The 8,817-nt window shown below is 42.9% G+C and overlaps 2 non-coding genes across 2 annotated transcripts; one reads left to right on the forward strand and one right to left on the reverse strand.

Annotated features, from left to right (window-relative positions):
- Nucleotides 1-1,793: 1,793 nt before the first annotated feature.
- Trnat-ugu (transfer RNA threonine (anticodon UGU)) lies at nucleotides 1,794-1,868 on the reverse strand. The gene has a single exon. It is a non-coding gene; the product is annotated as a tRNA-Thr (tRNA).
- A 1,580-nt stretch (nucleotides 1,869-3,448) lies between these two features.
- On the forward strand, nucleotides 3,449-3,523 carry Trnat-ugu (transfer RNA threonine (anticodon UGU)). The gene has a single exon. It is a non-coding gene; the product is annotated as a tRNA-Thr (tRNA).
- Nucleotides 3,524-8,817: the final 5,294 nt, after the last annotated feature.

Raw genomic sequence — 8,817 nt, forward strand, 5'->3', positions numbered from 1 at the left:
ATTATTGCCGTTACTGTTATTGTGTATTGACGACTTAATGACTTGTGCGTTGGTAGGCTTAAGGCTGTTGGGAGCCATCCAGGGCAATGCAGGCTAGGAAATCAGAGAAGCAATACAGAGAGCAGGCAAAAGTGGTAGCCTTTAGGTAGACGGAGCTAAATAGTAACACTAGAGCTCTGTAAATTGCAAACGCTGTAGGCAACTGTCCCAGGGGAGACGTTTCACTTCAGAGAATTAACTAGTAACTCCATCCACGGCCTAGACCAGGGGCGGGCAGGAATTCTGCACGTGTGCGGTGCACAAGCACGTGTGCAGTTAACAGGTGTTCTGCGTGCACACAGGGGCAAGCTGGCCACCCGCTTCTCACCCCTCCCCACCATATCGTCTCTCCGCTTCTTCCCCTGTAATGCGTTTTGTTTCCTAGCCTGCTTTATTAAATGAAGGAATAAGGTTAGTAGGAGTGTTTGAAAGTAATCATGGTTTTAAAGAGTACCTATTACCTACGATACGTTTTGTTTAATTATCACAGGTGGTGTTTACAATACGTTTAATGTCTGGAACAAAATTTCTACATACAGACAAACGCAAACAGTTACGTAAATTTTACTGATGTTTGCTCTTAACTAAGACTTATTAATTTTCATAACAGAAAAAAATCTCTCACAAAAGTATGTCGAGCCCAACATTGACTATCTTCATGGCTTCACGATGGAGACGAGGAAACTCTTGCTGTGGAAAGTCGTGATAAAGATCTATTACACGCCTTGCCAAAAGGAACTTGTCTCTCAGACGAGAATTACACTGTAGATCTATTAATTCCATTTGCAAACTGAGATGAATATCATCTACAGAAACCAGATTCTCTCGAGAACTATTCAAAACCTTGGGATAAGTAAGATATATCCCCAAGTCGCTTGAGAAATTCCTCTTTTATTGCACTAAGAACGGCAACATACTGAAATTTATTATAATGGCGTTCAATATTTAACTTCCGCTCACCAGCGAGAATGCTATCACATATTAGACATTTCCAATTTTCACGTTTTTCCACAGAGAACAAATGATTCTCCCATTCCTTTTTAAAAGATAGCAAATCTCCAATTCTCCGTTTCCTCGATTCACTCTGCATTTTCCGGTTATTGAAATACAACGTTCGCTACGTAGTGGTCGCTTCGCTTCAACGTCCGCAGCTTAGCCTGGTACTACACTGCCGCAACCTGCAGGCTGTCGGCACTGTCCCGTTCGACGATTGCTCGCGAGCAGCACACGTGCAGCGCTGTGTGCTCATGAGCCGCGTGCAACGTTTGCCCGCCCCTGGCCTAGACGGTGTTGTAAGGCGTTACCGTAGATGATGGCCATGAAAATGCACGTCTTAGCAGAGGCAGCACGCTTGATACTTGGTCCAGAGAACTGAAGTTTAGCTTTCAGTTGAACGCTGTTGCCACCAAACGTGGAGTAATGTGCAGCAGCATCTCTACCTACCGAGAAGGGGAGGAATGTAAATGTGCTTGGCCAGAGGCGCCCTGGAGCTGCAGACCGACTCGCCAGATTGGCCGAAGCTTGGTTAAGTGCCGGCGGATTGGAGCGTCAACTATACGAAGGGAGACGTAATGCGCAGCCGCTACCTTTGAAATAAACAATGTTTAACTATATATGACGGTAGTATCTGTTCCCGAAAGAACAGTTACCGTCAATGACCATGCAACTTTGCTAGAAATGAAATGATAATTAAATAGACCCCCTAGCTGCAAGCAGGCGTTGATATACTTTATTGGGGACATGTTGAAAATGTGTGCCCCGACCGGGACTCGAACCCGGGATCTCCTGCTTACATGGCAGACGCTCTATCCATCTGAGCCACCGCGGGCACAGAGGATAGTGCGTCTGCAGGGACTTATCCCTTGCACGCTCCCCGTGAGATCCACATTCCCAACATGTCCACAACACTACATTCGTAGTGCGCCTAATAGATGTTTGCCCATCATACTCATTACTCGTGGCAGATTAATCTACCAAGTCCCGTACGAGTTCGGGCATAGCGTGTGCGTTCGCACAAGACTCTGCCACTTTTAAACCGACAGTATTTTGGCGGTACGTTGACGACACTTTTATAGTGTGGCCTCATGGTCTGGACCGTCTCCAAGAATTTTTACGTCACATGAACTCCGTACATGAAAACATAAAATTTACCATGGAGATAGAGAGAGATGGTTGACTGCCATTTTTAGACGTCTTGGTGCGACGGAAGAGTGATGGCACACTTGGTCACTCCGTGTACAGAAAGCCCACTCATACAGACCTGTATCTACAAGCTACTAGTTGCCACCATCCAGCACAAACAATGGGCGTTCTCAAAACCTTGGTCCACCGTGCCCATACTATCTCTGACGCCGACAGTCTTCAAGCGGAACTGGAACACCTGCAAAAAGTATTTTTGAAGAATGGCTTTTCACCTAGGCAAGTGAACAGAGTGATGAAGACCTACAAACGACGGAACAAGGAAGAGGAAGAGGCCTTCAGGTCGACTGTTTATCTACCATTTATTGGGAATATTTCTTCACAGATAGGCAGAATATTGAGAAAGTATCAAGTGAGAGTCATCTTTCGCCCTCCTTCCCAAATTTCATCACTGGAGGGATCCGTTAAAGACGACCTGGGCCTGCGTAAACCAGGTGTTTACAAAATTCCGTGTGAATGCGGCAAATCATATATAGGGCAAACAACACAAACTGTGCAGGAACGCATTGTGGAACACCAACGGCATACTCGCCTTCTCCAACCCACCAAGTCCGCAATCGCCGAACATTGTATTTCCACAGACCATTCCATGAATTACAACGACACAAAAATTTTGGCCCATACATCAAACTTTTGGAGCTCGATTATCAATGAATCTGTGGAAATAAGATTGTCTGACAACGAGACTCTCATCAATCGAGATAGCGGTTATCAGCTGAACTCTGCTTGGAATCCTGTTATAGAGAAACTTCGTAGTCGACGTAGTTATCTGCATAAAGATGGAAATCGACCTGACACCGATACGCCAGGCTTTCGCAGTGGAGGGCGCGAGGCGCAGCGCACGGAGCCGTTATGAACTCGCACACTGAGCAGCGCATGCGCAATGTCACCTCAGAAGGCTTTAAATAGCGGAGCTCAGCGCGTACTCGCCAGTACTACTACAGTGGCATTCACCTGAAGATGGCCAGAAGACTCTGCGCCGAAATATCGTGGCAGGAAGTTACTGATATCCGGCAGTTCTCCCGTGTTTTTATGGAACAAGACGGTCAAAGGCCGGCAACCCATATTTTTAACTATTTATGACGGTAGTATCTGTTCCCGAAAGAACAGTTACCGTCAATGACCATGCAGCTTTGCTAGAAATGTTGGGAATGTGGATCTCACGGGGAGCGTGCAAGGGATAAGTCCCTGCAGACGCACTATCCTTTGTGCCCGCGGTGGCTCAGATGGATAGAGCGTCTGCCATGTAAGCAGCAGATCCCGGGTTCGAGTCCCGGTCGGGGCACACATTTTCAACATGTCCCCAATAAAGTATATCAACGCCTGCTTGCAGCTAGGGTGTCTATTTAATTATCATTTCACTAAACAATGTTTTTGTGTTCAGAGAGAGTTCTCAGTCAGGTTGTTGGGGCACCGGGTCCGTGTCGCTCACGCCAAGTTTCGGTAAGCTCCAACATGTCTGTTTCCATCACTGGAGTGCTGCTCTCGTGTTTGTACTCAACATGCTGCTAGTGTCCGCTACTTCTGTTAGCATCTACACCCGTGGGATTCAGACACTGACTTCTGTTTTGCAACCAATTGCCTCCTTCGCTTTTTCTAATGCTTAGAATTAGCCTTCAGTGTAGCAGTTAGTCTGACCGCTAATAAGTAGCGTTATTCAGACCTCTGAATTCTATGAGTCTCCTGCTGCAAGCATATCGTCGAGTCCCAAACTCCGTGCCTCTCGTATGTGTCCTGTGACAGTATTTTGCGCTGATGCAAGTCATCAGCCTGCCTTCACCGGGAATACGTCCTTTTGAGTTTGCTTCTCACCTCTCGGAAATTGCGGACTTACATAGAACCTCTGTTTTCCTTCGTTCCTGTGTTAGGATACGACAGTGTTCGGCATTTAAAAAAAAATTTAAAAGCTAAAAAGTATAAAATTACAACAGTTTCCTCTTACTAAATTACATTCCGCAATTATATTACAACAAGAAGGAAAGGTCCACTTGTTGGTGGTACAAATTAAAATATTAATAACATTATCTATTGAAAACTAAAACCATATTAATATTAAAAAACAAGTTATACATTATGGGTACACAACACGCTCTGTGCATAACTGTATCTTACAAATTGGTTTACTTTATGAAAGCAACTAACGTAGTTGTCAGATATAAACCTGTGTTACGGTCACAAGGAAAATGCAGCATGAAAAGTGACTTATAAAATCTTATCAATATTTTTTTATAAAAAACATATGTAACTTGGTTTCGCGTTAATAATAATAATAGTAATAATAACAAAAAGCACCCTTTTCTTAGTAATAAGGTGCTTCTCAAAAAGCTCTCAAAACTGGAAGCTTCTCATGGCCAACCATTCATTGAGCGATGTTGCAGGGGAGATCTCCATTCTTCAAGGAGATCCTAAAATGTGCGCTTATTCCCTCTATGCAGCTGAAACTACGCGCAACTGTGGCCACGAATCTCGCTGACAAAACCAAAGAAATAGCTTAGGATAGTTTCAAATGTTCGCCACTAGACTGCAGAAATCTCCAAGATAATAAAAGGAAGTGGCCATTTTTCCCGCCCTGGTCACTATAGGCGTCCTTGACATATCCAGAAATTCAACGACAAAGTTTCATAGTTGGTAGAAGGAACAGAAGTCTAACTACAAGCTTTCATAGGCGGTAACATGCCTGAACATCACCAGCGAACTTTCAGTAGGTGTTATCGTCGACCAAAAAGTCCGCCCCTGGTAGCTGATTGGTCAGCGCGACGGAATGTCATACCTAACGGTCCGGGTTAGATTCCCGGCTGCGTCGGAGATTTTCCCTGCTCAGAGATTGGGTGTTATGTTGTCCTTATCATCATCGTCTCATCCCCATCGACACGCAAGTCGCCGAAGTGGCGTCAACTCCAAACACTTGCACCAGGCAAGCGGTCTACCCGACGGGAGGCGCTAGCCACTCGGCATTTCCATTTATCGACCAAAAAGAAAAAAAAAGTGTCTATTAAACATTGGCTCTAAAATGTATACCTGAAGAACGGTGAGCACGTGTTCAGTAGAAGAGATGTGTTTCAGAGCAGCGAAGATGAACAGGTTCAGCCGGCCGCAGTGGCCGTGCGGTTCTAGGCGCTACAGTCTGGAACCGCGTGACCGCTGTGGTCGCAGGTTCGAATCCTGCCTCGGGCATGGATGTGTGTGATGTCCTTAGGTTAGTTAGGTTTAAGTAGTTCTAAGTTCTAGGGGACTGATGACCACAGCAGTTGAAAAATTATATACGACTGTGCTTAAACTGACACACAATATTTTTAGCGCAACGCAATCTGACTTTCAAAAATCCTTACAAAAGAATGGCCCTGACTAACGTTAACCTACTATGTAAGTAGGCTGTTTAGGTTTTCTTATTGACAACGTTACGTAGCGCTCTGTATGAAAATCATTGGCTGTGCTGTGTGCAGTCTGTGGCTAGTTTGCATTGTTGTGTGCCATTGTAGTGTTGGGCAGCTGGATGTTAACAGCGCGTAGCATTGCGCAGTTGGAGGTGAGCCGCCAGCTGTGGTGGATGTGAGGAGAGAAATGGCGGAGTTTTGAAATTTGCAATACTGGATATCATGAACTGCTATATACATTATGACTTTTGAACACCATTGAGGTAAATACATTGTATGTTCTCTATTAAAATCTTTCATTTGCTAACTATGCCTATCAGTAGTTAGTGCCTTCCGTAGTTTGAATCTTTTATTTAGCTGGCAGTAGTGGCGCTCGCTGTATTGCAGTAGTTCGAGTAATGAAGATTTTTGTGAGGTAAGTGATTTGTGAAAGGTATAGGTTAATGTTAGTCAGGGCCATTCTTTTTGAAAGTCAGATTGCGTTGCGCTAAAAATATTGTGTGTCAGTTTAAGCACAGTCGCATATAATTTTTCAAAGGGGACGTTTCATATGGCGGTTTGACAGGTACTGATTCTTGTGCAACATGTCTTCAAAATATTTGACAAGACTGGAAAATTCAGATTGTTCAAAGTGTTTCATCATCATGATGTTATGTTTTACTCGGTCTTGTGTAGCTTGAGACCAATATGCTGAGAGGAACGCATGGTAAAATTCTCCTTCACTGTGACAATCGTGAATGACCGATCGCATTCTTTCAGCTGGTTCATTCTCTAAGTAGCCACACATAAATTCTAATCTGTGCTCAAACAACCAGTTGGGAGGAAAACAATGAGAGAATTGATGGAGCCATGCTTGTGGATAAATGTCGTTGCCAGAATTCTTAAATGTTTTGAATTTACGTGTAGTAATAAACAGCTTACAGTCAAAATCATCATGTCGGCGAGTCACATGTCTGTCATTGTGACGTCGTTTCGGCGGTTCCATCTCAAAATTCGGTGTGCCGTGCCAATTTCTTTCATAATTTTCGAAGTGTCCTGTGTTATTATTTTGTGGTTGTTCCGTATTTCTAAGTCCCTCTTCCCGTGCTGGAGCGCGAGTGTCCTCTGAAATATGTAATTTTTGTATTACTTGTGCCAAATGATCTTGTACTTCCCGGATTTCTCTTTTGTGTTGCGTATTAGTTTGATTCTGATTTTGTTTGAATTTCTTAATTTGTTCATACTCTTCTGTGTCAGTGATGGCTACAGGTCTTGTCATTCAGATCATCATCTACCTTTGTAGATAAGTTAGTGAACTGATCTGAAAGTTCGGCTACTTTATCCGTTTGTGAAATTATTTCCTCTGTGTGTTTTTCTGAACCAAGTTTCAGAGTGTCCATTTCTGTTGAAATCGTATCTACTGTGTCCCTTAAATTTTCCTGAGTTTTTGCAAGTTGCATAACCGAATCGGTAGATGCAACTGAGTCAATTTTAGCTTGCAAGGTCTCATGATTTTCATGAACAGTAGTTTGCAGTTCTTTTATGGCTGCTTCGTGAGTCTGTAATGCATTTTCATGACGCGAAAAAATAGGTTGGAAATGCTCACAAATTTGTGTTTTTACGTCATTACAGACTTTTTGACATTTCGATTCGATTTTATGTAACTCAGTAGTTAAATCTTCACGTGTTTGTTCAAGTGTGGTGTCTAATTTTTGAAGATTTTGTTCCATTGCGTCTAACTTTTGAAGATTCTGTTCCATTGTGTCTAACTTTTGAAGATTCTGTTCCATTGTGTCTAACTTTTGAAGATTCTGTTCCATTGTGTCTAACTTTTGAAGATTCTGTTCCATTGTGTCTAACTTTTGAAGCTTTTGCTGTGTTTGTCCCTGGTGATGTTCCATTGTGTCTAACTTTTGAAGCTTTTGCTGTGTTTGTCTCTGATTTTGTTCCATTTGTTGCTTTAGCTGTAATAACAATGCATTAGTGTCTGGAATCTGTTCCTCTACGGTTTTCGGCAGTGCATTTGCACCGGCATCGTTCACATTTTGGCAAGCTGAAAATGTGTCTTGACTTATTTGAGAAAACGGTGAGGACGCAAAACCTGAATCTACAGTATTTGCAAAATTGTGTCCTGTCATTTCGGATTCCTGAGGCGAGCTGTTGCCGAGCGATCAATCGATAGTGCTTCCCTGTTCACTAATTGTTTCACTGCCTACGCCATTGTTTGCCGCCCGCTCCATTTCCCTATGCACAATTACCAAATTACTATGTTGAACATTAGTTAATTCATTACACGGTGGCGCTAACACACTGCTTTCGTCTTCACTGTCATTTCTCAGTTTACTTTGGAGCCTAGTATTACGTTTTTCACACGCCATTATTGTCACAATATTTCACACGACAACATAGAAAAGCACAATTTGAAGAGCAAAATAAGAAAACACATTAACATAGCACTGAAAATAATATCTCGTTAATTGCAAGCGCAGCTGCGAAATACTTGGTGCAGATCTACATGCATGCCACAACTGTTTTACTGTACAACAATGAAAAACTACAACTACAAAGGAAATTCTCTCTATAATTACGCGCTAGCAATAAACAATAGCTACACTAATTACACAAACTACAAGAAAAAAATCAGAAGATTCCAGTGAAGTATCCTGGGCTAAGGGTCGACATATGAAACGTCCCCTTTGAAAAATTATATACGACTGTGCTTAAACTGACACACAATATTTTTAGCGCAACGCAATCTGACTTTCAAAAATCCCTACAAAAGAATGGCCCTGACTAACATTAACCTATACCTTTCACAAATCACTTACCTCACAAAAATCTTCATTACTCGAACTACTGCAATACAGCGAGCGCCACTACTGCCAGCTAAATAAAAGATTCAAACTACGGAAGGCACTAACTACTGATAGGCATAGTTAGCAAATGAAAGATTTTAATAGAGAACAAACAATGTATTTACCTCAATAGTGTTCAAAAGTCATAATGTATATAGCAGTTCATGATATCCAGTATTGCAAATTTCAAAACTCCGCCATTTCTCTCCCCACATCCACCACTGCTGGCGGCTCACCTCCAACTGCACAACGCTATGCGCTGTTAACATCCAGCTGCCCAACACGAAAATGGCACACAACAATGCAAACTAGCCACAGACTGCACACAGCACAGCCCATGATTTTCATACAGAGCGCTACGTAACGTTGTC

This window comes from Schistocerca cancellata, chromosome 6 (assembly GCF_023864275.1).
Source record: "Schistocerca cancellata isolate TAMUIC-IGC-003103 chromosome 6, iqSchCanc2.1, whole genome shotgun sequence".
NCBI classification, from domain to species: domain Eukaryota; kingdom Metazoa; phylum Arthropoda; class Insecta; order Orthoptera; family Acrididae; genus Schistocerca; species Schistocerca cancellata.